Source organism: Pithys albifrons, chromosome 4 (assembly GCF_047495875.1).
Source record: "Pithys albifrons albifrons isolate INPA30051 chromosome 4, PitAlb_v1, whole genome shotgun sequence".
Lineage (NCBI taxonomy): Eukaryota > Metazoa > Chordata > Aves > Passeriformes > Thamnophilidae > Pithys > Pithys albifrons.
Window position 1 is genome coordinate 40,430,713 of NC_092461.1, and position 27,938 is coordinate 40,458,650.

At 45.0% G+C, this 27,938-nt stretch overlaps 1 protein-coding gene across 6 annotated transcripts in view; it reads right to left on the reverse strand.

The window, feature by feature from the left end:
- Window positions 1–27,685, reverse strand: part of ZHX2 (zinc fingers and homeoboxes 2) — a 74,804-nt gene extending 47,119 nt beyond the window's left edge. For 4 of the 6 annotated variants that reach the window (XM_071553907.1, XM_071553904.1, XM_071553902.1 and 1 more), the window contains exon 1: window positions 27,377–27,685. The gene's annotated coding sequence lies outside the window, so the exon portion shown is untranslated. Of the gene's footprint in view, window positions 1–19,988; window positions 20,193–21,058; window positions 21,161–26,517; window positions 26,675–27,376 lie in introns of those variants that run through there. The other 2 variants (XM_071553906.1, XM_071553903.1) reach the window with 2 other exon arrangements.
- Between the last annotated feature and the right edge of the window lie 253 nt (window positions 27,686–27,938).

A 27,938-nucleotide genomic window follows, 5' to 3' on the forward strand; every position in this document is an offset into this window, starting at 1 on the left:
TCACCCTCAGGGGACTGCTCCCACCTCTCAGCTGAAGGCTGCTCGGGGCAGGATGTGCCCATCCATAGTTTTACTTGAAGCAGGTAAAAAGTGATTTGGCTGCTAGCAGCAGCTGCACTTGGCCTTAGCTGCAAGGTGAGACAAGAGCTGGTGACAGTCTTGGCCCGGCTTCCCTGGCACTGGACAGATAGATGGACGGTGATTCTGCCACTTTACATCTCATGCTCTCTTATAAAAATATGTAAATGAACAACAACATTAACTTCATGGCCCAGCATGGGGGATGATCCCTCCTGTCTTCACTGAGGTCCTACAGGCTTTCTGCACCTCAGTTTCCATAGTTAAAGTCTATTCATCAGGAACCAGAGTATTGAACCAGAATGAAAGAGAATGGGAAAGCATTGCTTAAAGCAGATTATATTTGCTTTTCAACACATCCCTCAGTTGCAGATGTCAGCACAGGGAAAGGTATATTACTTTTTTTCCTATCCCCTTAACTGCTCCTAGCTTTCTTCAACAAATCAAAGTGTTTTCTGGAAGGGTGAGAAATCTCAGTCTCGTATACTATTATAAATTGGCAGCAAGAGGTTTAGAAAAATGAGAATAATATTTGATGATATAAGAAAATTCAAGCAGAGAGAGACAGTGATGTCCTGTAGGGTTCTGGCCAACAGAAAGTTCATTATTAATTTATTTGGCTTTTAGTAAGGTTAAACTATTTCACATTATTACTCTTAAACCTTGCTTTCAAATTGTCACCCTCTGGTTAGTAATCTGCTATCCATAGTAATAAATGTGTTGGAAAACAGTTGTCAGGTCCTCCTATGCCAGAGCCATCACTGATAACTGTTTTCCAACACAGCGGCTGCTGCACCATTGTTGGACAATTTTGCTGCCCAACATATGTACAGCAATAACTTTATTTTTAAACAGCCAAGCTGTGGACTGTTAAACTGCTGATTAATTTTCAATGTCATGGAATGTCCTCTGTAAGAGTCATAGAATCATTTAGGTTGGAAAAAGCCTTTATGACTGAGTCCAACCCTTAACCCAGTATTGCCAAGTCCACCACTAGACCACATCCCAAAGTGCCACACCTGAAAGTCTTTAAAGTATTTTAAGTAAGGGATGGTGACTCCAGCACTACTCTGGCCAGCCTGTTCGAGTGCCTGACCACCCTTTCTGTGAAAAATCTTTTCCTAATATCCAATCTAAACCTGGTGCAACTTGAGGCCTTTTCATCTCATCCTGTCACTTGTTACCCCAGAGCAGAGCCAACCCTCACCTGTCTACACCCTCCTTTCAGGCAGTTGTAGAATGATAAGGTGCCTCCTGAGCCTCCTTTTCTCCATGCTAAACAGATGAAGTGACCTCAGCTGCTCCTCATAAGACCTATGCTCCAGACCCTTCACCAGCTTCTTTGCCCTTCACATGGACATCTCCAGCATCTCAATGTCATTCTCGTAGTGAGAGGCTGAAATCTGAACCCAGGATTTGAAATGTGGCCTCACCTGTGCCGAGTTTAGCGGGACAATCACTGCCCTGGTCCTGCTGGGCACACTATTCATGATACAAGCCAGAATGCCACTGGCCTTCTTGTCCACCTGGGCTGGCTCGTGCTCAGTTGTTATCAAGCAGCACCCCAGGTCCTTTCTCACTGGACAGCTTTCCAGCCGCTCTACCCTAAGCCCACAGCATTGCAGACCCTGTACTCAGATTCATCCAAGTGTCATAAAAGTTTGCTGGAGAGACATGGTGTAAGATGTATACTGAGGACACAGCCAAGAAATCACCAAATACCCAAGTCCATAACAACAGTAACGCTGTAGCGGAAAAGACCAAAAGACAGAACTGAAGTGAACACAATACAAAAACATGCTACCCCGTATCAGTCCCCATGGTCTAAAAGCATGTGCCAATTTGGAAAGGACAGGGGTCATCATTTGAGACTGCCTCTAAGAGCAGGCAGGTAGGGGAAGTGTGAGCAGCAGCCCATCGGCCCAACTTCATATTTGGACGATGCTGGACTGCAGACAGAAATATCACTAGCTATTTTCACAGCTTAGATCCACTGTCACAGTGACACAATTCAAGGCCTCCCAGTATGACTGTTAGGTTTGGCCTGGTCTCTCCAGTTTCAGCCTGATTTCCTCACCACATGACACAGTCCAACAGCAGTCACTCTCTTCTCCTGCTCTTAATTCATTCCCTCTTTTGTTTCCCTCAACCCCCAAGCTAAAAAGAAAAAAACAACAAACAAACAACTTAAAAAGGAAAAAAAGTAAAACTGATCAAGACCAGACAGTGACTACATTTTTGTGCCTTAAAAATAAGTACAAGAGGAAGGGGTTTCCCTTTTCCAGCTGTTTACACTATTCCTACTTTTGGCTGTAAACACCAACATGTTTGCAAATTCCTGCCAAACACAGCAGCCATCAGTAAAAAGGGGTACAAGAAATGAAATGAGCCTAGAGTGTAAACATAAAAGTAAGAAAACACTTTGCTCTTCTCCAATAATAGTGTTTATCATCTGCCCATGAAGACCAGCAATGTTACATGTTATTATCTTATTTTCAGTAAGAGCATCCCTGTGCCTTATCTGGAAAGTTCAGTGAGATGCACCTCGGTCAGCAGCCCCATATATTTGGGCCTAGTGACCTATTTTCAGACACAAAAAAATCACAGAGCCACAAACCGGCCATAGGAAAGGCTGCCCGGAATCCCTTATATGTTTCTATGCATTCCTGCTTGGTGCTGAGCTTCAGCTGCTGTTGTCACTGCGATCTCCTGCAGCTCCAGTTTGACGGGATCATCTCCCAGGGCACGTTCCTGCCCACTCCACTTCTCCCGGCTGCACAGCCCCAGCGCTGTCTGTTCAGTCCCCCCCATACTCCCCAAAATAGAGCCAAAACAGGAAGGTCTGCAGACACCAAGCCCTTTAAAAAGGGTTTGATCCCAAGGACTGGGAAGGCTTGTGGAAATCCCCACAAAGCACTGGCTTTTGTGGTCTTTTCTCCCTATCCTGGGAATAGGCAGCACAGCCTGGGCACTGCGTCTGCTTATTCTATTCAGAATCAGTAACTCTGGGCCCAGCCTTCCCCTCCAGCTAGACTTCAAGGACAAGAATACAAAGGGATGGAATGAAACTCTCCTACAGCCTGCCAATCTTGTGGTTCCACAGATCTGTCCTACTGATGTATTGCCTTCACTGCGCAGATGCCTGCATTGAACACTGATTTGTTATGCGTGCTGGACCACAGCCCTAAACAGCCTGGGATGATTTTGGAAGCCAAAGCAACACAGCTTCAGACACTGAATGTGTGACTCCTGCAGATCTAAATTCTGTATTGGAATCAAATTAAGATTTGGATCCTGCTTAATCTTAGAAGTGGGCCCATGGGAATCTCATGAGGTTTAACAAGACCAAGTGCAAGGTGCTGCACCTGGGTTGGGGCAACCCCCAGTCCAGGCTGGAGGATGAACAGAGGGAGAGCAGCCCTGCTAAAGAGGACTTGGTGGTGCTGCGGGATGACAGACCGGACATGAGCTGGCACTGTGCGTTTGCAGCCCAGAAACCCAAACATGCCCTGGGCTGCATCACCAGCAGCATGTCCAACAGGGTGAGGGAGATGATTCTGTCCCGCTACTCCACTCATGAAATCCCACCTAGAGTGCTGCATTCCACTCTGGGATCCCCAGCACAGGAAGGACATCGACCTCTGGGAGTGAAACCAGAGGAGGCAACAAAGATGATCAGAGGGATGGAGCACCCATCTCCCATAAAGAAGGGATGAGAGAATTGGGATTGTTCAGCCTGGAAAAGAGAAAGCTTCAGGGTGATGTAATTGCAGCCTTCCAGTCCTTGAAAGGAACTTACAGACAAGATGGGGCAAGACCATTTAGAAGTGACAGGACAAGGGGAAATGGCTTCAAACTGAAAGTGATTAGGTTTAGATTAGATATACAGAAGATATTCTGTACTTGCAAGGGTGGTGAGGCACTAGAACAGGTTGCCCAGAGAACTCACGGGTACCCTATCCCTGGAAGTGTTCAAGGTCAGGTTGGATGGGTCTCTGAACAACCTGGTCCAGTGGGAGGTGTCCCTGTCTGTGGCAAGGGGGTTGGAACTAGATGATCTTTAAGGCCACTTCCAACCAAAACCATTCTGTGATTCTACTGGAAAACATCTGGAGCAGCAGATAGTTTTTATAGTTTTCTACCTGATTCAGGATCTAGGACGTAATTACATTTCTGAGAGAGAACCGTGCTACTACTTGGATACACCTTTGCCACTCAGTCCAGTAGAAGCAGGTTTGAACTAAGGAAGATAACATGCAATTCACATCCTACTGTGAAGAGCTGTTCAGAAGAAATGCACTTTCACTTTTTAAAAATCAGACAATATCAGAAGTCATACAAAATTTATCTTGTCTTTCCACCTAACCAGCAACATGACATCAAATTTCTTCTGTCTCATGGTATACTTAATGTGGGGGAAAAAATGTTGAAGTGCACACCCCTTTCTCCAGTGCACCTTGTTATTCTCCCAGAACAATTCTTCAAAGCTGCTGAGATCACTGTATGTTACCTCCTTTTCGAAGGATCAGATACATTGCATCAAAAAGCATGCAGGAAAAGTTCTAGGGCATGAAACCAATTTTTGCACACTTTTATCTGGGTCAGACTTTCTATTGATTCTGCAAATACCATATCATTTTTTTAAAGTCAAGGTTTTTTTATTTTAAAAAGAAGAAAAAGAGAACATCAGAACTTAAGTCAAATATCCATCTGAGCCAAGGATTAGTTTTGTTGGGTGACTCCAAATCAAAAAGGTAGATTTTATTTTTATAATAAAACCCAACTAATAGTGGAAGAGCATCTGGATTGCTTTCCAAATTCAGTAAATGCCTTCTTCCCACACTGCTTCTGTTTTCATTAATACTATTTAACTTTGTTGCTGTTAGGTGTACAAAACTTAATGAGACAAACACATTAAAACCACTCAGACACGTTTTACCAATAATTCATCTCTTCCTTTCTCTGCCTCTCTGCCAAGTTTTCCTCCATGGTTATGAACTATTTGGCACAGTCTCCAGCTCTACTTTTATGCTGCTTCATCAACCTGGTATGTGTCTTGAGGTGCTCTAAAATAGAAAGAGTAAGAAGGAACTGGTCTTAGGTGACAAAGGACTGGTTCCTGTTTTAGAAGAAGATGACTTGTTGCATGCACCTTGAAGGTCTTGTATCAGTTTCATCTGCACACATGTGAGAAATGGAGAAAGGATACTTCTAGGAGGATGCCTCCCAACAGGTGACAGATTGTAGTGGGAACGACTCAGAAAATTTGCTTGCAACTTCAGGTGACAGCAGAAAAAAATTAAATAGATTAGTTAGGAATTCTAATGGAGTTTTGGTGAAAATAAAGAGCTAATGAATGTCTTTCAAGTGCTTTTCCAGAATGGAATATTTTTACTTTTGAGATATTACTTTTGGTGGTGGTGTGATGCTGGGAACGACAATGTCTAAGAGCCTGATTATCAGCTGTGCTTTTGCTGAAAGCCTCAGACCTTGTTTCATAGGGATCTGGCCACATAGTGAGCAGAGCACATGCACTTCCAAGTCAGAGCTCAAGAAGTCTGAATAAGCCCAGCATTTCCTTCCTGGCTCTGGGACACCTCTCTGGCATGCTCAAGATCCAGAGGACAAATCCATCAAACTTTTTATATTCCCTTTTCCCAGTGTGGAGAGCTGGAATGGAAAGGTAAGTAATGGTTTCCATCACTCCCACTGTGTGACACAAACAAAACCCCCACCCTGACAGATTCCTGACAGGCAAATGATTACATCTCAAAGTTTTCTTGCCACAGTTTTACCCAATTAAGCCTTGTCTTCATTAGGGACACTGTGCCAGTCCTGCACTAGGCTGCTGGAGGCTTCCTCCAGCACTGCCCATCTACAACAACAGCGCTCCAGCGAGCTGCCCTCTCTGCAGCAGGGCTGGAGATCCCCTTGCTCAAGGATGGCGCTCCATACAGAATCCCACCCTGCTGTACTCCATCCATGGCTGAAGTGCAGTTATCAATATACTTCTAATTGCAAGAATTACTGCTCTGTTACACTCTGACCTCTCTCTTCTCCTATGCATTAAGTGGCTGCTTGGAGCTTTGCAACCGCTCAAAGAAAATGCCTTGAAAAATAAAGACTGGGAAGGCTCATGTTAAATTGGGAAATGAGCATGCCTAGCTGGCTACCCCGAGAAACTAGGACAGGCTTCTCTCGACCAAATCTCCAGGTATCTCTGAGGCTGTAACAGTCGGCACAGTTCTTAAAATACACACAAGGCTGATTAAAGGCTGCCTTACAGCACTCGCTAGACTTACAGCATTAACACTGACTTTTAAAATCAAACAGACAAGATTTTTGAAACAAACTCTCTTCAAAAGCAGGGCTGCCCTCTGGACCCCCTCCTTGGCTTGCCCTCCCATCTCACAACACACCAAGAGCTTCCTTTGGGAAAGCCAGAGGTACCAAACTGGGCACCAGCAGAGGTACCAACACTCCGAATGTTGATCAAAATTCCAACCAGCAGCTATTTCGGTGTTGAAGTGGGGTACTCTCTGGGGCTCCTGCCCACTGGCAACCATGCTGCTTCCTCCCTTGCTGGGACACATGGCACAGATGTCTGAGGGGAAAGTGGAGGGCTGAGCCGGGAGGCCTGGTCAACGGAGGAGGCAACTGCAGAGCAGAGTTTAACACAAATATCTCTCCCCAACAGGACACTTTTCCCGGGGGAATGTTTTTTTCTCTGTGTGCCACATCCCAGGCCTGGGCCTTCATCTGCTCACTTCATATTTAAAATTAACCAACAAGTACATTCCCCTCCTCCCCCTCACAACACGGGGAGCAAGGGCTGCTTCCCTTCAGTTGCCTTTCCCACCTTCCTCTCAAGTATCAGAGTACCCCCCCACCATAACAAATTTAATAGAGGAAGTGTATTCATCCTCTTATTATGGATGAGGCAAAGCACGACTAATAGTTTGGATTTATTTATGTTATGTCAGTTTAAATTAAGGCTGTGGCTTCGCAAGACTGCAAATCTGGCTGTGCCATTCCCATTCCTCATCTGAGACCACCACATTGCAGCAGTGCAAAATGCAGCCTGGCTACGACCAGGTCAGACCCCAGCTGCTGGCAGACACTGCTGGTGGCAGACACTGCCCCTGGCAGAGTATCACCCTGGCCATGCCGGTGCCTGCCATTCCTGTACCAGGCCAAGGGCCCGTGGGGGCAGGGTGGGCTCCAGCTTCCACTGACACCATCACCCTGTACTGCCACTCACCCCACACCCTCCAATGTGCATTCCAGTCTGCTTACTAACACCTCCTAATTTAAATATTCACAACACTGCCACAAATGTAGATGCTTTCGTGCCTGTGCTCTTTTAGGTGGACTTCAATGAACAGGTTTTGGCCACATGTCCCACAGCATGTCGTAATATGGGGGACAGTTTATCATCTTCAGCAGAGTTACCAGGCAAACAGGTTAATGTACGAATGTTAACGTCTGAAGGTTAATACACAAATATGCTGAAACTGAATGGACTCTGAAACTAGATTCAGAGGTGACTACAAGCAAATACAGTCGGAAGTTCCTGAAGAAAGTGATTGGTAATGTTCGAATTTATACAGAATCATTGAATAGTTTGGGCTGGAAGAGACCTTTAATTATGTACTAATTCTTATTAAAATAAAAATGGACATTAGTTCCAACTCTCTACATACACATGACCCCTCAGTGAAGGAAACAACAGCTCTGAGCTATCTTTTATAATGCAAATTAAGTAAACAACTTTAAACTAGGCTCAGCAACCCTCCAAACCCAGGCAGGGCAGTTAGGGCTGCCTTCACCCTGTCCTTTGTGTATCTTCAAAGTGGACTGTGAGATCAGTCATACTTTGCCACTTGATTTCTTTCCTTTACAATACTGTGACAACTTCTGAAAAACTGGGAAGCAGCACAGCAACATCAACCAGAACATCATCATGCAAAGGCAAACCGCACAGTTTGGATTTAATTTGTATGTATATGGATGCATTTTCCAGATTAAATGTGTGATCTAAGCAAAAAAAGATCCAGTCTTCACTGCCTCCATCCAAACTCAGCCATATGCTCTCACGTGTCCCACTGAAACCATCAGGCCCTCACTTGTGCCCCAAAACATCTCTGCCCTACAAGGAGCTCTGTAATGCTCTGTTCAAAGACGAGCAGTGCTCAGAAATTTTCTCTTGATGGAAGCTGTATTTAAAAAGTTTTTCTACTGTCCTCAGTGGGGTTTCACATTTTGGATGTGTGACAAAGCAGGTATTGTGTGCAAGGAACTATAAATCCAGACTGCACAGAACTGCCCTAAAGCCAGAGCTTTAGGATTGTATATGGACCAAATTTGACCTCTTGAATCAAGTTGCTCAGATCTACTCTGCTGCTAAAATAAAGGCAGAATTTTGTCCTGAAAGATTAACATTGTTCCTCAGCAGTTTGTAATAGAGCCTATCTAGAAACCTGCCAGGTTTCTAGTCTACACCTCAATCAGTCTTGTCAAGTCATATGATCAGCAAGAAGTAGCCAAGGCAGGGCTTTATTGTCAGGGAATGTAAACAAATAGCAGGCAGTGCTGTTCATCTATCTCAGGTTGGTGCATACAATTTTAATTAAAGCATTTATGTAAATACAGATGCAAATTAGGTTCAGTATAGCATCTGGCAAATTACTATCAAAGACCTGAGGCTACTGACAAATTATCAGCATGAGCTTTCATGATGTGAAGGTACTGAATCCAGTCTTGGTCCAGACACTGTATATTTTATTTTGCTTAAATTGGCAGTAGAACACCATATTGGTACATACAAAAGAAGTTAAATAGCCTTCCTATTTAAAAAGAGCACTGAGGAGGTAAACCAACATCATCAAAATTCATCCTTTAGACAGCCTATGTCTAGCAAGGAAAAAAAACCCTTTTGCATTTCTGCAACACCTATCAAAGAAACTCAAAGCGCCTCTGAAATGTTAATTAATCCATACTCTTCCCAAGAGATATCTATTTTAAAGACGATTATATGGAGCCTGCATTCATCTCTCATTTGCCAAAGGCTCACAGGAGGGAAAGTCACAGATACCGAATCTGGACCTAGGAGACCTGAGTCTCTGCTCCTCCACATTCTCATCACAAGACCTCCCTCCACAAACATCACAAGAACTCTCACACCAAAGAGGTGTGAATCCCTTTGGCCTAGATATCGCTGCCTCAAAGTACTGTTAACTTCAAAACCTTGTTAAACCTGCAAAGGTGATTACATGACATGAAAAAAAGAGAAAACAAATCACAAGGGGAGAAAAAAAACCATAACATTTGAAAACTGAAGAAATCTTAGGTCATGCTGAAAGGACCTTATCTTTGGAAAATGAAAAGGTATGACCAAGATAATGTTCACAGCAATATCAGCATCAACTTCTGCTGACTCTTCTTTCCCTTCGGGTGCAATTCCATCTTTAGGGCCCTGCAAGTGGAGAGCAACTCTCCTTTTAGAACTCTCCAGTAAGACCAATGCTTAGAAAGAGGCAATGGCTTCTAACATTTAAGGGCAGACTTAATCTGATCAATATCAATGATGCTTAAGCGCATACTTAACATTTTCCATGCAATACCCTTGCAGATTTCCCAAGGTATGAAATTCCCACTGGCACTAAATGAAGTGAAATCCAATTTATTCAGAACAGAAGCATGAAGTTGTTTGGAAACAATTATTATTACCAGTGCAGAGGAACAGGAGAAGGAATCACAGTAAGGTTTGGAGTAACATAGGCACATTCATAGCATGACACAACATCACACATACATGCCATATGATACTATGACAACATTGGTTGAAGACGTAGTATCAGTATTTTCTAAGCATATGGTCACATACTGGCCCCTTCCTGTGCTCAAAATTAAAAACTAAGCAGAGGGACAGTAGCTAAAGGTACGAAGCCACAGACTGGCCTGTTTGCATTCCTTTGACCTGATATCAGTTATAATGACTGCACAGTCATTTAAACACTTTGCTTATTGACTTGTTTATTTTATTTGTCTTTAGCATTTTGCTTCCAAAACAACCAAAACCCAGGTAAACAGGTAAAAATAGCAAGTGTTGGTTTTGAACTTTGGGACACGAGCATGAATTCCTACAGGAACAGTGATTTCATGGCTGCAAGGTGAATGTGGAATAGGGGCAACGAGAAACAGAAATGATACAGAGGTTGTATCTCCTGTTATCTACTGGAACGAGCTAAGTGTGAGGGCTTCATGCCCTTGGAAGTCGTTCCAAGCCTGCGTCCCTACTGGCAATGTCTATGTATATACATACATATATGAAACTTGCTGGAGAGCAGCAACAGTTCAAGCTCAGCTTCTTTATACCATGTCTGCATCTTAAACGGGGATCCTGCTCTGGCAAATAAATTTCTAGGTCCTCTTTGCAGGAAGAAAACATGCCAGGTTTCACTGGAAAGAAGGCAGTGGTAAAGACTGCTACAAAGGAGAAGACACTTCCCATTCTTATTTTGGGAGAAAACCAAGCCGGAACCACAGACTTCCCATGTATTGGTTTCAAGTCAAACTCACATTCCTAATAGAGGCCACGTTGGGGATCTTTGTAACTACTTGTTGATAATCACATCTCAACAGACTTCTATTTTATCTGAGACTTAATCAGGCAATTCCAATAGATCAGATTATTGCATTAGCTTTACCAAAGGCAGTAAGTGACTTTCAACATATAAGCAAACAGAAAAGTAAGACCTGCAGGTGTGACATGGCCTTCGCCATCTGTGGCACTCAGCTGGTACATCTTCGGGACTTATTTGGAAATCAGTGGTCCTATACTGTATTGAGAAGCTGAGCCATTCAAGAAGCAACTCATAACCTAGGGACATGGCTGCACCAGAAGAAAAGGAGACGGCAAGAGGGTACGGTCCCAGACAGGCTATGGGAGAGGAGGTTTTAATTTCCTGCCAGACCTCAATTAAATAATTTTTATTCTTCAGAGCTTCTTCACTTAATTCTTGAAACAAAACTTTTCTGTATGACAAATACAGGAATGGAAAATACCCAAGAAGATACCAGGTGCTTGTATTTGAAGAAAGATGGGATTAAATAAGCACCAATAAACCACTCTTCTTTGCTTTTCCAATGAGGCTGGGAATAACCTTGAGGTGTTTTCCTGGAGCAAAATGTGTAACTCTAAAAGGCTGGGGAGGAAAAGAAGAGCAGTATTACATCAAAGAACCTGAGGAGGTAGCAAAAATGCAACAGTTATTCATCTTTCAAGATTTGAAATTGAAGCTGTGGTAGGAAGAGGGAAGGGGGTTGTTCTTCCCAAAAGAAAAAGTTGTGCCTTGATTCCTCTGTCTGCATATTTTTCCACTTTTTATTTTTGGATTTTGCAACATTATCCAGCTCTGGATGGCACACAGCTAGAATAACAGCCACCATGCCCTGTTCTGGAGCGCAGTGGGAACACCAGAACTAACTGGCAAAGGAGGATGACGAAGAGGACCTGCAACACTAAAACGCGCTTTTCACCTGTATTTTACTCAGGAGGACCTGAAAACACACCTTTACAAATTTACAGGAACCAAGACCCCAGAAGCATGCCAGCAGCAGTCAGACACCCACGTAACCTCATCAAAATGATACATGGCAGACAGGGTTGTCGTGGCAGAGCTTTGGTCTATGAGAGCCCAGCACAAACCCCTTGCAGGCCAGAGAAGGAGTGGCTTCCCCAGTTCACCCACACTGTGCCTCAGGGCTATGCCAGCACTCAAGTCACTCAGGGATCACCCCTCTCCATGTGTTTGGCCAGTACAGCTTTGCTGGCAGAAGTCAATAGTGTAGGCAAAGATTAACCCCAAGCCATTTTAAGCAGGTGGGATGTGAGTTAACTTCCCAGCACATGGTACGGCCTGTCGTAATGCAAAATCCAGTCTTTGTGCCTTTCCAGAGCTGCTCAGCCCATTGGAGGCAGAGACCATCAGAAGCCATCAAGTATGAGCCAAGAAGATGATGCCATGAAATAAATGGCTTCATGAAACCCCAAACAGGACAGTTTTCATTGATATACCAACTCTAGATGAGTGCTGTTTTGGGCTCCATCACGTTACATTAGTGCAGAAGGACCCATCTACATGAGCAGGGCAGTCAAAAGGCCAATTTGTACTCCTTAAGCCAAGACAAGCACATGCATAAAGAGCATCAGTGGCAAAAATGAGAAACAAACATCTCAAAGGACAATTAAACTCTCCTGAAAAGGCCAGGTTTAGAAGGTCTCCCAGAACATCTTCATCTCAAACTCAACCAGGAGCCAGTTTATTTGGATGGCTGATCTGTTCCCCCATTTCTGCCCATGAGCCAGTTTTACCCTTTTTTCCTCTTAATTTTAGACTTGAATAACATTTTCCTGAATCAGAATCTACCATGAACCAAAGCAGCTGCTGACTGGAGTACCCACCGATCTAAACATGCATGAACATTTAAACTAACATTTCTTCTAACCCTGTGTATTGCCCCAGAGGACACAGGCAAACACAGATACAGCTAATGAACAGCTCATTTCTATTAAAAATGTTGGAGATCCACAAGCTCCAGTGAACCACCAGTACTCCATGGATCACTTAGATACCAAGACATCACTTTAAGGGCTAGAGTTTACAAACCACTATTCATGAATGTGAACAATCATTTTTATCTTGACAAGACATGGCTATGCTGCCAGAAAAGGAAAATGAATAATGAGATGGAGCATCCTCTAAAGCATGGTTCAGTTCTCAGTTCGAGAGTGTTGAAATCATGAAGCTGCATGAGACTGCAGACAGACATGTTTTTTCCTCGGAAACATAACTTGCAGCTGAGGAGCATGCAGAAGACATATCTGGAACTTCTCTGTGCCACTGATTTAGTTCATATTGATATCAAGAACTGAAAGTTGATGTTTTGACAGAGAACCTCTCCTTTTTCCAGTTATTTAATAGGATACAATAAGTTTGTACTGACTGAAAGTGTTAATTATTGCTGTGTTTTCTCATATAATTGACACTTGAAAATTGATGCCTTTGGCAGGGATAAGACATGGCCCCCAATATTTTGAATTACACTGATCTTCCCTCTGCTCAGGCATAGAGATTTTACAACATCTCTCACCTGTGATTCAACCTCAAATTTGGAGAAGAGGAACAGGGTCTGTTTCGGGTGGCAGACTACTCCTAACTTCCAAAGCAGAGGTGAGGAAAGGGAATCCACAACTTAGGTACAACTTCGAGCTGCTTGCCAAAATGAGGGGCAGACCTTCCACAAAGTAGAGCAGCTCTACAGATGGAGAGGTAATGGCACCATTGGTAACTAAAAAATACCAGCAATCTGCTCTCAGCCTGCACTGCATCTGTCTCTGGGAGAGCTGCACCAGTCAACAGACAGAGACTCAATTCTTTCATTTACTCATTTTCCAGCTTTTGGAGAAATCGCTTCAATAAAGAGTGACAAGAGTCGCTCAAGATTTGGATGCTATTCCTGTAGCAGCAGAGTCCCAGAAGTCTTCCCCAGAGGGACTTAGTGTAGTTTCGAGGGCAAACCCAGATGTCATTCAGTATGCTGCTGGAATATTCCTGGAGATCAGCATGACAACGGAGTCCCACCAGGGCCTGCTGCAGTCATACGGGGCACAACATAACCACGTTCTATCACTAAGTTGTGGCTACCACATTCACCTTGTCGCAGCAGTGTGAAATCAAGCTGTTAAGATAAACCCTGCTTCAGTGAAGGGCTTTGAAATTCTACCCTGGATCCACTGTAACTTTGCTCCGGCAACTAAAAGGAATGACTCCAGGAGAGAAACCAAGCATACCCCTTGCAATTTGACATAATGCAGGATAAAATATTCATGCTCTGTAAGAAACAACAAGAAAGTTGTACGAGGGAATGTTTCTGGTATGGATTTATTTTTGCCACCTGGCTCAACTTGGGCAATACGTGCAAGTCCAGAAGCTCAAACAGGCTGGTTAATCCTGAATACATCCGACATCTTCCAAACACAGAGGAGGCATTTTACTCTGAAGGTCACCTGCATATGGAAAACATGTTAAACATTGTACAGATCAGTCCTCACTCCTGGAATCATACCTGTTCGCTTTAAAGCATACCTCCCTATTTTACCAAACAATGCCTCCCACATGTATTTACACTAGTGCTCGCTCCACAGATGGCTGTGGGAAAGAAATATAGACTTTAATCTGCTTGGTGCACCACAAGCAGAGCAGCAGTTGGGCTTTAGTGGTCAGACTTGTTATTGCTGGTGGATATAAGCAATGAGAAGTACACAATTTTATCTCCAAAATGTGGATGGAGGGGAAAAATGGCTTCCCTGCTGCTTCTTTGTACCAGAGGAAGCTAAAACAACTGGCATCTTCCCAGGTAAAGCACTAAATGCTGCTATCTGCAATCACATAAGAGCTCTGTTTGGAATGGGATGGGAATGACGTGTAGCAATGGCTTCAGATGAGGCTTGGTGAGCGTCCCCCTCTTTCACAGTAACCAGACTTCAAAAGTACCATTACAGTCTTGGATAAAACATTTCCATGCTCTTCTAGCTTCTACTGCTCAGCTCTAGCCAAATTGTTCAACTTCTGTGCCTCGTTTCCCCATCTCATAAACAACAGTAATAAAACCTCCCCTGGAGGTATCAATTACACCTCAGTGCTTATAGAGAAGGTTGCAAAGGAAGGCACTCAGGAACTACAGATCATCAATAAAGCATCCAAGATTCTGCCACCCTGCTTCAGCAAACCACGAGCCCACACGACCCCTAGAGCCAGATGTGCAGTGCTAGCTTGGAAAGCCAAAAAACAGACAGAAGCTGCCAGCTTCTTCATATTCATGAGCTCTTTAATAATGCTCAACAAAACTTGGAGGCATGTTCTCTGCTGTTGCTCTTGCCCTTTTGCACAGTGAGCGAGTCATAAATATTTTAGGAGAAGAGTCCAGAAAATTTGCAAGATTGGTCTTAGGCTTTTACAGCATTAATGAGCAGCCATTAATAGTTAATGAAGCAGCTGCTGGTGAGCTCAGTGGTAAAGGCAAGATGAGAACAGTAGTGCTTGCCCATCACTACAATGTGATAATAGGAAGGCATGGCTTGATCCTTCCATCAAATTCTCCCCATCGTGGCAAGACTCAGCAGCTGATCACAGGACCTTCAGCAGAACCACATACAACCACCCTGCCCTGCTGCTGTCACCCAGCAGGGATGGAGACTACTGCAAATGGTCTGAACCAACCACCCTGATGCTCTGGGCACACCTGTGGGAGTGAAAAGGCATCAGTGCTGCATTTTACTTAAACACAAGTGCAATGTTCCAAACATTTACCCCGGTAGGACGATGCAATGCCCATGTGAAGGTGCATGTGCACACCCTTTAGTCACACACATAATGCCAAGAGTGGGGGTTTGGGTCTTTTAAAGGTCTCAACTGCTTGTTCAAAGCTGAACCTTGAAAGCCAAATTCACAATACAATCAGGTAGCCAAATTCAAACAACAGTTTTTGTGATTTCAGCCTCATATGCAGAGAGGACTCTGGTTAAAAAGTATTTTTGCTGTAGTTACTCCTTCATACTTCTGAACTGACATTGCCTTGTTTGCAGCTGGGAAAGCATGTCACCTTTCGACAACCCCACTTGCCAGGAGCTTTACTGAGGAAGGGCACCACCAGCCAGGCTGCTGGGACCATCCACCCCTACAGCCTGTGCAGGCTCAAAATGAGAGGGAATGTCAAGAAGAATTGGGTAAAAGTTTGGACACTGCCAAACTTAGTTTCCTTCCTTTTATCCCTTATTTTAAGGGATTTGTGAGGTTTGTTTCCATTTGCCTCCACATTCATATGTATGTGGGTCTACCAATCCCAGCACAGTAACTTTCTACTGGTCTAGTGGAAACTGACAGGGTGTAGAGGAGAGACTCCCGCACGCAGGAATTCAATCTCACAAATCAAATGCACTAAAAGCTCTTTGCATTGGTCCTGCTGGCCCGAGGAATAATCAGTCTCCTGGATTTCAGCTCATATCACACCTGGCTTGTCAAAGATTAAGCTTTTCCTGCGGTTTTCTGATATGGGTCTGTATAAAAAGCAAGGACAGGTAGCAGAGAGGTCCCTGAAGACCCCCAGGTGGATAGAGACAGCACAGGCTCCTCTTCTCCCACAGCAAACTGAGTGGGGTTTGGATGCAACCTCAATATCTCCCTTTTATGTAAGTGTCCTTAGCACAGAGTGCAAAAGTTCATCTGTTCCAAACATTCAGAGCTGGCAGTCATGAACCTTACATTCAACAGAAAGAGGAAAAGAAAAGCTTAATTTCAAAGTTACAGTCTTAAAATTCAGTGCTCCAAACCAGAGATGTTTAGTAGTGCAGGACTCAAAGGCAACTGCAGCACTGGGCCCTCTGTTAAATAATTAACTATGATTTGCCTAATCTATCTGCAAGTTTTCACAAAAGAGACAAAAAAATTTCCCTACCAACACCATATGGTTACCTAAGCAGTAGGTTTCCTGCAAGCACCTCCTGGGATAATTGTCCTCTAGTTTTTAACAAAACTGGTCCTTGGCTTTGCTCACCTTCTACAAGACTCTGCCTGCTACTTTCAATGCAGATCAAAGGTGACCTAAGTAGATCCTTATGGTACTAAGACCTATAAAATAAATTTATTGTGTTAAATTTCAAGTAATTATTTTATCCTGTAATTTGATTAAAAACTATCATTTGCCAAACATGCTTTGGAAAAAATTACTCCTCAGACTTAATAATAAAGTACATTATTACCAATGAATGTATAGTGCTTCTTTTTAAAACCCATAGCATGTAATGCTCCTTCATGCTTTAAGTGGGAAGCACCTTAAAGTCGTTATAAACCTTGATTTAAAGACCTAAATACCTTGAACTATTTAAATCACATTAAGAGTGAAACTTAACATATGAAGAACTATGCCAAATCCAGATGTGCATTAGCCTGTTCCTCACTCTCATACCATCTATTTCACATAATTTAAGAACGAGTATTTTAAAACCACAGACAAGTTAAAAAAAAAGTTTAGTGACCAAGATATCCTATCCAATCTCAAATCTCTGTTAATCACCTTCCATTAGCTGCCTGTTTCATTTAAAAGAGAAGGAAAAGAAATGTTTTTACCTTGTCCTCTAGCTAAAATGTAAAACTTACAGTGTTAAGTGCATGTTTAATTTTCTGTTTCCAACCCTTTGTGTACTCATTTTTATTGATTTTACAACACGGCAAAGAGACAAGAGCCACTCACACAGTGGCCAAAAATGAATCAAGCTGCAGCCCCAAGCAAGCCAAGTGGCCATAGCAAAAGCTGAAGAATGTTTTAACATGAGTGTCTGTAGGTTGTAAAAGAGCAGTAATAATGGGGAGCGAATCAGTCTTTCTGAGCTGCTGTGCAGACCAGAAATCATGAATTTGAGCAGAAGAAGGGTCTGTCAGCCAACTTGTGCCAAAAGCTCTGCATGGGAACTCCTGGGAAGATGCTACAGCAGTGCCTTGATGCACAAACCAAACAGTGACCTGGCAACACACAGCACCCTGAGATTCAGTAAAAGGGTTGAGACAAGAGTGTCAAGGAACAAATAAACCCCCTATCTACACAGGGATGAACAAAGTACAGGCAGATTGAAAAATAAAAGAACTAAATCATGTTAGATGAAAACACAAGCCAGTCTAAGTGGTCCTGCTGCTGGTGCCAGTGAGAGGCAAATAGAAAAGGATGCCTCAAGACCAAGGCAGCTAACTGAAAAACAGGATCAAATTTAAACCTTGGCTGCAGAAATCAATGCAGAGAGGAGACTCAGGTACAAATTCAGCTTTCCTGTGAGAATACCATGTCCAAAATGCAACAAACTACATCTCATTCTGCTTGCACACAAAACATCTGAAAGTTCAAAGCATGGCAGAGCCCAGTTGCCCTCTTGCTGTCTCCTCCCTTCTGTAAATAAAGCAGTCTGCAAACAGCCACAAATCCTTTGCCATACAGTACTGTGCACTGTTTATATCACCCCAATTTTGGATTGCACAAGCACTTGTGTTAAATTCCCAACATCTGCTTGTGAAGTATCTCACACACTCTTTACAGAGTGCTTTACATTCAGTACCACATTTCAAAGTAGATCCCTCATTCCATCAAACAACACAACAGTGCTTTTCCTGCAGATGGAAAGGTACCTTGCTTGTCCTGCGAGCACTCTGCCACAGCAGGCTCCCGGTTTGGATGCACACAAAGCCCTCCAAAGGGACGGCAGGGTGGGAACTGGCAGGTAGGGGAAGATGGGAAGGACAAGGACACCACAAAGAAATTCAAAATATTCACTCAACAATGTATTTCCTTCTAAACTGGGAACAGGATACAGACAGGGATTTATGGCCTTTTTTTCTTTTCCTTTAAAAGAACCCTGTACTTATGTCCCCTAGAAGTTTTGTGGGAGAGATGTAGAGGGCTCAGCAGGAAAATGGGCAAAGGGTGTCAGGTGCCCAGTCACCATGTGCCCCCTAGGGCTGTAGACCACGAGGCTGAAAGCACTCACCCTTTGTGGTGAGAACAAGACCATCCACTGCTCACCAAGAAGCAAGAGGAAAGCAAACAAAAAAGAGTTCAGATTTCAGGAGATTAAATCCACCAAGTCAGTGCTCTGATTTGCTGCTGGAGAAGAGATGGGCTGGAGCTAAAATCATCTTTATGTACAAGCTCTTTTCAGCATAAATAATATATTGTGACACTCTTCTCCTGGCTTGGACACGCACTGAGTGTTCCCAAGCTCCTCTGGACCATCAGACAGAGAGTAAACACATAAAACTAAGATAAAACATGAAAGTAAGGTACTTACAGATAAGGCTACTATCCAGGACAACAGGAGAAGCAAACAGAATTTAAGGTGCTTCAAGCATATTTACAGTTGAAAGCAAATTCCTTCACAAAGAGAAAACACTTTTTTCCCTGTATCTGGTTAACTGTGGATTTTGAAACTTCTGTTTCACCTTGAGCAGTATTTTCCAAACACCTCATCCCCTTTACATCACTACCAAGCACACAAACAAGATGCTGGCAGATATGACCCAGAGGAGGGTCATCCTGTCAAAACTGTTTTAGCAACAGTAAAATTGTGAGGATGCTCTAACTCTAAAGAAAGAGAAGATGTCAATTTAAAAGCAGTTACAAAACCAGTTCCCTTCAACCACATCATCCTTCCTCGTCACTACATTTGTTTTAAAACACATGTGGAGCCAATTCCCCCCTTACACTGAAGAATGCCAGACACACAGAGGGAAGAAAAGGCTTCCTAAGGCAGTGCTTTCCTTTTGAATTTATTCATCACGATTTGTACCTGGGAACTTCCTACCCACAGCAGATGGCAAAATTTCTGCTGTTTCTCTGTGGACACCAGCCCCTGCACTCAACAGCTTCCACTGGGTGTGCCAGGAACTCTGATGTATTTGCTGATTCTCCTGTGCAGCAACCCTAGGTACTTTCCCTGGTTTGAAAATGCCATAAGGCTTTTTCAGCATCGTATCACTGCTAAATTAAACCACTGCTAAATTAAACCTAGCCCTCACAGTGGTAGCACAGTGGAGCAGGGCCTTCCCAGCAAGATGCTCCTACCTGAGCACAGGCTTGGAGCACCTGTGCCTTAAGTCAAAGCCCCAGTTAAAAGGGCTTCTCTCTCTCAAAAGCAGATGGCTGCCAAGTCCTGAGAGATGAGGAACAGACCCCAAAAATCTGCAACCACAAAGCTGTGACTCCCCCTGGTACGACATATTACATGATAATAATGAAAAGCTGCAAGAGATGACATGGAGATTCCAGATGGTAAATAAACAAGTGATAAAGGACTCTGCAACTACCTGTGGCTGAGCAAAAGGAGGGTGTTGTTGTAGTGGTCCCATGGGTGGGAACAGTGACAGTCATGTGGACTTCCAGCCAGGCAGCCAAGTGCTTTCCCCAGGAGGCAGCAGAGCACTCAAACAACTTCCACACCATTCCATCACATGGAAATAAATAGGTCTGACCCAATGCCAATCTCCTCAGAAGACCAGGAAGGGGAATCTCTTTGGGAAAATGCAGAAAAAAACAGCTTCAGGTGAAACTGTGATTCTCTGGGATAACCCCATCTTCCACAATTTTCAAGGAAACTGTACCGAAGCCAAGAAAACAACAAGCACCAAAGGCTGTAACAGCAGTGTGCTCCCAGTCATTTAAATAAATCAGTTGCTGGAGAGACAAAAGACAAGGAAAACTTCTCTGTGGTGCCTGACAGTTTGTGTTCAAGAAGATGCTGAAAAAAAACCCCTACAACAAAAAATATTTGCTTTTGAGGTGGGTGGCAGGAAGAGGGGCAGGGAAGGCACATCCTCAAAAACACTTCAGGCCAGAACCACCAGGATTTTCCTTCATTTTGTGTGAAAGTGAATAAGCAGCTCTGCCTGCCCAGCAGCAAAGCTCGGAGATGCCAGTGCTTTCTGCTTTGTACTGGATTCCACTGGCACGAGAGGAGGCAAAACCTCCCAGCATCACTTCCCAGGCCTCCATCGTGGCATTATTGAAATCTTACAAAACCGAACTACCTCCAACTAGGATCCTCTTGGATTTTCTTCTTGAAAATAAGATTTAAAAAAAAGAACAGGTATTTTTCCACTTCTGCTAAGTTAAGTGTAACATAAAGTAACTGAAACTAATAAACATGAAATTAGGTTGAGAAATTTAAAAAAAATGTCCAAAACTTGGAATGAGAAAAAGGAACACACGCGTTGCAGGCAAGGGAAGGGGCACAGTGTTCTTGAGAAATACTGGTATTTTATTAAGCCCATCTGAGGGTGCCTTCAGCAGCAGCTCAGGACCTGCTTTTTGAGGGGGCTATTAAAAAAACCCAACAAACCACAAATAACAAGTTTCTGTTTAAAAAGAAAGGACTCACATTGTTCCCTATACAGTTCTGCTCTCAGGATGTCTCCACCATCACACTGGACAAGAGGTTAAATAACACTGAACTTGAGTCTTCCTTAGTTATGGTCATTGACTGAAAAAAAAGCAGAAAATCTCTTTCCGTTTGTTTGTTTGTTGTTTTTTTGTTTGTTGTAAGCTCCAGCAAGTGAAATATGCCCTTTTAACACTTATTAGAAAATTGTGGGGGAGAAGACAAGTAACTGCAAAAGAGAAGCCAAAATCAACAGGTAATTTGAGGCTGGGAATTTAAAAAAAATATTTAAGAGGGGAAATAAGGTCAGGACAGGAAGAATGGAAAAAAAAAAAGGAAGGAAACCCCAAGATTTCAGGCCTGTGATGGGGCATGAAAACCAGTGCAAGAAATTCCCACTCCACATGAAATTAACTGTCCTCTCTATTCGTGCCAACTGGGACCACACTGTAAATCACAGTATGGAAATGCTGCAGGTTAAAAAATAATACTAAAGATGTTATCTCTGTAGCTCACTTAAGAAGGGGGGGAGAGAAGCAGAGGGCTGTTTCGGTGCAAACCCAAAGCTAAGTGGAGCAACAGAATGCAAGAAACTTTGCTTTTCTTCTTGCAACATTTTTCCAGGAGAGAAAATGAATTTCAGGTTCTGGAAGAGTTTCCCAAGTGAACTCAACTACACGGTGGTCAGGTAATGCCAGTCTGGAGGAAACTCTGTGACATGCATGTGTTTGGGCCAGGATGTGCCAGCTCCTGTGACCCAGCAGCTCCACTGCCTGCACCTGCAGGAAGGTCTGGGCCTAACTTGGGCTTAACTACAGAGTAACCAGGGTTTCCTAGAGAGGAGGGCTCATGTGAAGACATCAGAAGCCAAACAAGCAGATGACAACAGGCATATCTCATGTCAGGTCTGTACCACTATTGCTTACCATGAGATTGTATCAGCCCAGGGCAGGACATGCCACTGATGCAGCTGTACTGGCAAAACCCACAAGCAGAAAGACTGTTACACCAGCCAAGGGGCATTTTTGCCAATGTTGCTTATTGTAACAGGGTCAGGAGGGTAAAGCCACAATGAGCACATTTGCCCAAAGAGAAAGTTCTTGGTGTGGTTGTAGGATGCTGGCCTGATCAAAGTGCTCGTGTGTTCCAAGGCTCTGGGTACCAACTCTAATGAGATATTAAAATAGTCTGAAATACATGCATGCTTACTTTTCACCAAAGCTTACAGTGCTGTGACAAGAAGCAATGGTTTTAAACTGAAAGAGTGTAGGTTTAGATTGGACATAAGGAAGAAATTTTTTTCAATGAGGGTGGTGAGACAGTGGAACTGGTTGCGCAGCAAAGTTGTGGATGCTTCATCCCTGCCAGAGTTCAAGGTCATGCTGGACAGAGCAACCTGGCCTAGTGCAAGATGTCTCTGTTCATCACAGGCAATATTGGGTAAGATGATCTTTAAAGGTCCCTTTCAACCCTCAGCCCCAGGGGTTGAGCAGCCAGCAGGTCACTCCCAGTTGCAAGACAAAGGGCAGCACAAGACAGAAAAGACTACATGATTTCAGAGCTTGCGAACTGCAGAAATGGAAACAGCCCAAGGCTGAGCATGGGCCATGACTATGTTTAACCTGTAGTCTATGTGGATGGGGGTGAGGGGATCTGCAAATTCATCCCAAAATGTCTGTAAAAGTTAATTTGAGTGGCAAGTGGTGATCAAGCTTTGCTTAGTTAGATCAGGTTCCCCTGGACAACAATCTGGAGAAGATACAAACTGCAGATGTAGCTGAGGAAGCTTGTTGTCAGAATGCCTCACCCTCGCCCTGCTTTCACCACCCAGCACATACCTGCACACCCAGACGATTCACAAAAGGTTGTCAAAACTCGCTGAATCTCACCCCCCTCTGCTCCTGATGTGCCATTTCTAACCACGCAGGTGTTACAGATCACCTTCTTCCCCGTTTGCTTCCTGACTCTTCCTCCCCTCTCTGTCGGCCCTCCAGATGGCAGATGCTCCACCCTGTCAAGTGCTAACAGAGCCTCCCCACCACCAGCCCTGCTCAGGGCACTGCCCCACCGCAGGGCGACTTGGGCATTTGTGGTCTCATCCATGCATTCAAGGGGATCTTGCACCATAACCCATCTCCTCAGTTACCAGAATAAATCCCCCCAGCAGGACTTTAAAAAAGTCCCCTCCTAGTTACCAACACTGAAACCTTCTCTGCTTGCCAGTGTTATTCTCTCTCAGATTGCTAACAAAAACCAGCCATCTGAGGCATTTTCAGTGCTAAATACACAAAATCATTTCACACCTCTCCCTCAGTTTCACTGGATCTCCTGCTTTCACCAGCAAACTCACAATACTGATCATTCTACATAGACTCAGCTTATGGAAAATTCAGTTTTCACTTTAGAAACCGGCTTATGGGCTCATGGTTCTGAGAAAACCCTGCCAAGTACATCAGCTTATATCCAAACTCACAACATTTCTTGCCACAACCCCAAGTGTGTATTTTTTAAAACAAAGCAATCAACAAAACAACCTTTCTGATTTGCAAAGGCATGGCAGTTTCGGGGAGGAAGGGCTGGTTTGATGATTTCTGAACTGACTCTGGAAGGCAAGAATGGAATTGAACTCTCTTTTCTTCGTCTTCCAAGGGCCAAATTAATTTTACTTCCATTTTGCTACACCTTTGCAAACCAAACTCTCAAATACTACTACCCAGTATGAAAAGTATTTGAAACATTCTGGAAATCAACAACTCTTTTTGCTTTTCAGAAAAAAACCCCAAATTTACTGCTACTCTGGGACTGAACTGTACCATGACATCCAGTAAACTTCAGATCTATTTGTGAAGGATTGACAAAATAAACTATCCACAAATATTACTTCCAGCTGACCTGACACATGTAAACACACCTTCACAGAAGAGCAGCAATTATTTTCATGGCTTTAAGTTTTAAGTTTACGAATTATTTTAATGCCTATTTTGCTTATTATTTACTTTCAATACAGATACCATCATGCAGATGTGCATTAACTTTTAGTAAAAGAACACACTTGCTGAATTATCCTCACACTCAAAAAAAGACAAACTACAATTACACTCCACACAGAATGTAAATGCAGCTTCACTGAAACCTGATAGCCACACTGAAATCTCAGGGAACTCAGCTGTGACACTCTCTGTTTCTGAAAAAAATCTAATGAAAATACTATTTTGATTTATTTTCAGTACATGTTTTCAGTCCTTAGGTGGACACACAAAAATACAACTTAGACGTGCATCAAAACATTCCAACCAGAAGAGACTCCACACAACATTTCCGAGGATGATCCAAGTCAGAGCAAAGCAAAATGGAATAAAACCTGAAGATGTCGCACATGCAAATACAGTGATGTCATGTCTGGCATTAAAATCTTTGTCTTTTATGAGGATGAGCAAAACCTGCTGTACTCTCATTACAGCCTGGAGCAGTTTAAAACTGGTTTGAAAATGTAAAAAGAAACCAGCAACTTTGCTATATTTAATGCTGGCTTTCTTTTTTTTTGACTATTAATAAAAACACAATAAAACTCCCCCCCCCGTGACAAGAAGGAACCAAAAATGTGACGCTTCCAACTTGGACTATTTCATATATGGATTAATGATTTTACAGAAACACTGTCTAGAAACTGTTGATTGTAATTAGAGTAAAAAGGAAAAAAGAAGTGGTGCTTTGAGAGAAAGCAATTGGAAGGTGTGCGCTACTTTCAAACACTGATAGCAAGGAATGTCCTGTGTGATGAAACAGGAGAAATTTTGGGATGGACAGGCAGGAAAAATGTCATTTTACGAAGCTGAGTAATCACAAGGTTTTTGGGTTGATAACTGAGCTATATACACCTATGCATGCTTTCCAGCACAGAGTTCCTCACAGATCCAGGAAGTGAGGACAAACATGGGAGAGCTCTTGATCATTTCTTTTCGCAGAAGCTTGAGGGGATAAATGCATATGGGTCTGAAGTAAAGTAGGGACCAGCAACAACTTTTAAAATGCACGGGCTTCTTAGCATTTACATTCTTCCCAATTGCTGGCGAGTACCTTGCTTTCCCTGACCCGGAGACTGATTTGCAATTCTGTGTTTCAAAGAGCTGTTGAATCCATACAACAAACTGAAGCCACATCTACATTAGAAAGGCTTCACTGGGACAGAAATATATTACACTGGTGAAATACTTAGGTCACAGATTACCTCTTTAACAACAATATTACTCATCTACCGGTGTAATAAAACCACGGCAGCACACAGCAGTCTTAGTTCGCGTGCCATTTCCCAGTAAGGCTGCGTGCAGGAGGCTTCTGCTAGAGACATCAGACCTCCCCTAGTCACATCTGCGCCTGAACGCCCACCCCAGCCCCAGCCAGGAGTAACAGATCCCGCACAAAGTATCATCCGTAGTTTTTTACAAAAAGGCAACTCATTGACCAGCCACGTGTAAATTATTTTTAGGTAAGCTGGATGACAAAGCAGAGACAGCAATAATTTCATTACTTGCTGTAACATAATAGTATTTTGAGGCATTCGACGTTTTAGTTCTCAGCCTAAATCTGGAAAGACTTTTTTGTTGCTGCGATGACTATCATTGCTCCACTAAAGCAAGTACTAAAATCCCTTCCAAAATCCCTTCCAAAACAGGGATTTGACACCTGTGGGACAAAAGAATCAAATAGGAAGCACAAGTTTTGCATAGCAGCCTACACTGGCAGCCCTACACTGTGATCCCGGTATTGCTGTGGGACAACCTCTGTGCTGCCAGAGGTGCAGCTTCTCAAGGCACTGCACACTCCGCCACCCTCGCCCGCTGCTCACTGCACTGCTGCGGGACCCAGCGGGCAGGAGCTGCTGATGCCCAGCAACCTGATCACCGTATCACCTCCCCATTCCACAAGAATCCTCCCCTTCCCTCCCGTTCCTATTTCTTTGGATGCTTTTCCCACTTCTGCTCTCTACTTTACAACCTAAAACTTTGCTGACTTCCCCTGCAAGGCAGGACACTCTCAAGTTCAGGGAGTTTCAAAGAAGCATCTGCCCTGAGACAGGATGGGGAGTCGCCATCGGAGAGGTGCCTGGGCAGCCCAAGGCAATCAGAGCCATCCTCCACTCCTCCCCGGCAGTCTCCCTCTGGAGGGATTCCCAGGCTCTAACCGAACAAAAGTGCTCAAGAAAGAGCTGGGCGTAGAGATACCCCAAAGTCTGACAGTACATCCCTATATCACTTGCAACTTCTATTCCTAGCAAAGGCGGCGGGAGGGGGGGGGGAAGGGGGGAAGTCTGTTCTTCTCTGTCGCCTTCATCCCAGAGGGAAAGAGAAAAGGGGAAAAAAAGGAGACGGCTCTGTGATGGCTTTGGAAACCGGCTAAGAGAAACGGAAAGTCAACCTTCATTAAAAAAAAAAAAGAAAAAAAAAGTGGATGAAGCGTACCTAAACCCGAGTTTCCCCAAAACTCCCCATTCCGGGGAAAATAAAATGCCACGCGAAGGCAGAGCCTTTCTCCGAGGGTGGAGGAGGGATGGAGCGGGGCGCCCGGCTATGCCCCGCCGCGGACCCGGCTCGGTGCCGCCGCTCCGCTCTCAACAGCTCCCGGCGGCGAGCCCCGCACCACGGCCACGGCGTCACGGCGGGGCGGGGGGGGGGGGGGAGGTGGGGGCAGGGGAAAAAAAAATCAAATATTAAACCAGAAGAAACCGCTGCCAAGTCTGGCCGCGGGCGCGGAGCCACGCGCGGCGGCGGCGCCGGGCCCCTCCTGGGCCCCGGGGCGGCTCTGCCCGCCCGGCCCGGAGCCCGCGGCTCCTCGGCAGGGACCGCTCTGACAAAATCGCCCTGCTCGCCTCTACGTAACGCCCTGTCGAAAGCGGACGCCATATTTTGTGTTGCTGATGTCGACATAGACAAACGTAGACATGTTTCCCCCCCACTCCTCCTCCTCCTCCCGCTTTTCCCCCCTTCACCCAAACTTGCGAGCGGGAGGCGGCGGGGAGCGGGAGAAGGGCGAGGGGAGGGAGGTTGCATGGCCAAAAATTAAAAATATAGCCCCCCCCCCCCCCAAAATTAAAGAGCCCAGCCCGAACAACCCTCCCGGCTCTCACTCCCAGCGGTCCTCCCGTTCCCCCCTCCCCGCCACCTCCCGGCCCCCGGCAAAGTCCCGGGAACCGGACGGTTTCCAGCGAGAGGAAAAGTTGGGTGCGAGCGGCCGGGGCGGGAGCGCCGGCGAGCGCAGGGAGGGGGCGGCCAGGGAGCGCCGCGCACCGGGGGAGGGGGCCCCGCCTGCGAAGTTTCCTACCTGCGCCCAGGGGCGGCGGCACCGACAGTCCCGGGCGGAGCGGGCTCCGGCGCTGCGCTCCCGCCGCTCCGCTCCGTGCGCCGCCCGCGGCCGCGGGACCCCGCGCCCCCCGCCCCCGCCGCGCCGGCCCGCGGGCAACACGCGCGTACGCGCCGGCCCGGCCCCGCCGCGCGAAAAAAAAAAAAAAAAGAAAAAAGGGGGGAGAAAAAAAAAGGGGGAAAAAAAGGGGAAAAAAAAAGAGCCCTCGATCGGCGGGGATCTACGCCAAACCCCACATGATCTCTGACGTCAGCCTGCGTATTTGCATACGATACCACCGCCGGCGCGGCCGCCGGGGTCCCTCGGCGCGGCGGAAAGTTGCGCGCGGGGCCGCGTCCCCCCCCTCGCCCGCCCGGCCCCGGCCGCGCCTCCCCCAGCGCAGTCCCACCAGTTCCCCTCGCAGCCCCCCAGCCCCGTGTCCCAAGCGCTGCCCGCGGGGGGCTCTGCCGGCCGCTCCGCTACCCCTGTGGTGACACCGCCGGCCCGTGCCCGGCCGGCCGGCGGCATCGCCGGGCGCTCCGCT